This window comes from Eschscholzia californica, unplaced genomic scaffold (genome assembly GCF_041429995.1).
Source record: "Eschscholzia californica isolate CP2 unplaced genomic scaffold, dmEscCali1.0.p SCAF_152, whole genome shotgun sequence".
NCBI classification, from domain to species: Eukaryota; Viridiplantae; Streptophyta; class Magnoliopsida; order Ranunculales; family Papaveraceae; genus Eschscholzia; species Eschscholzia californica.
In genome coordinates, this window is record NW_028238257.1 from 45,001 (window position 1) to 46,940 (window position 1,940).

A 1,940-nucleotide genomic window follows, 5' to 3' on the forward strand; every position below is an offset into this window, starting at 1 on the left:
GACATAAAGATCCCACGACGTTCCAAAGGAAAGTAAAGTGTTCCGTGCGTGTGAACTACGTTGTCCCATGTGCCGGCGCTCGACTCCTAAGATGTCCCATGTAAATGCCCTTCGTGGGAAAGAATGTCCCGTGCAACGTCCCTTGATGATCCCCATAAGGTGTCCCATGTGCGTCCCATGATGTCCCATGCGCGTCCCGTGCCGGCCCGAGCCTCACCAAGGCCGTCCCATGCGCGTCTCGTGCCGTCCCGAGCTGTGCCGAGGCCGTCCCGTGCTGTCCCATGCCGTCCCGAGCCTCGCCAAGGCCGTCCCGTGCCGTCCGAGCTGTGCCGAGGCCGTCCCGTGCTGTCCCATGCCGTCCCGAGCCTCGCCAAGCCCGTCCCGTGCCGTCCGAGCTGTGCCGAGGCCGTCCCGTGCCGTCCCGTGCTGTCCCATGCCGTCCCGAGCCTCGCCAAGGCCGTCCCATGCGCGTCCCGTGCCGTCCGAGCTGTGCCGAGGCCGTCCCGTGCTGTCCCATGCCGTCCCGAGCCTCGCCAAGGCCGTCCCATGCGCGTCCCGTGCCGTCCGAGCCTCACAAAGGCCGTCCCAGGCCGTCCCGTGCCGTCCCATGCGCGTCCCGTGCCGTCCGAGCCTCACCAGGGCCGTGACATGCCGTCCCGAGCCTTACCAAGGCCGTCCCGTGCCTGACCAAGGCCGTCCCGTGCCTCACCAAGGCCGTCCCGTGCCTCACCAAGGCCGTCCCTTGCGCGTCCCGTGCCGTCCCGAGCCTCACCAAGGCCGTCCCATGCGCGTCCCGTGCTGTCCCATGCGCGTCCCGAGCTGTCCCATGCCGTCCCGAGCCTTAGCAAGGCCGTCCCATTCGCGTCCCGTGCTGTCCCATGCGCGTCCCGTGCCGTCCCGAGCCTGACCAATGCTGTCCCGTGCGCGTCCCATTCTTTTGGCTCGGCTGGCCCGTGCATTCTATGGGGTCGTGGGACATTTCGAAATCCACCCGGGCCATTTCGACTCTCTCTTCATTAATACTATTGAGGTATTATTTATGAATTATTGGAGAAAAGAAACGGAAGAAAATATTTTTTTTTCTATTTTTTATGAATTTTCCGGTGTTTATTCACTTAAAAATTCATAGAAAAATAAATATTTATCGGAATCGCTATTATAATATATCAAAAAAATCCTTGCGAAAAGACCTTTCCAACGAGTATAAGTTTGCTGGATTCCGACGAGTAACGAAGGAGTAAAGACCCAGTATGCTTGGTTAAAAAATTGATGTTTCCTTGTGAAAATAGGAAAAACAATAACTTTGCACTATAAGGGGGAGGGTTGAGCTCCTTCCCCAGAGCGTGCACAGCACTTGTGCTGGCACGTTCCCTAGTGCTCGCCAAGCACCATAGGGCATCCAAAGGGCAAAGCTCGGCCTACTACATGATGGGAAGCTTCTAATATGTCGGAATACGAAGAGATTTCGTGCGACCCGAAGCTCGGCTCGGGCGTCCCGGCCTGTCCCGAGCTGTGCCGAGCGCGTCCCAGGCCGTCCCGAGCCAAGTCTCGGGCGTCCCAGGCCGTCCCGAGCCAAGTCTCGGACGTCCCAGGCCGTCCCGAGCTGTGTCGAGGCCGTCCCAGGGCGTCCCGAGCTGTAGCGAGGGCGTCCCAGGCCGTCCCGAGCCAAGTCTCGGGCGTCCCAGGCCGTCCCGAGCAAAGTCTCGGACGTCCCAGGCCGTCCCGAGCAAAGTCTCGGGCGTCCCAGTGTCACGGCCTTTTTGTCACGTTAGGTCGACCCGGCATATTATGCTCGAAGACACGGGTCGATAGTGCGGAATATCAAATCCTAACGTACCGTGCGGCGCTATGTATTCCCTCCTAACACATAGCCAGCCTTCCCGAACATATTCGGAGCATCTCGACTATCAAGTCATCTTGGTTCCCAACCAATAATGCGG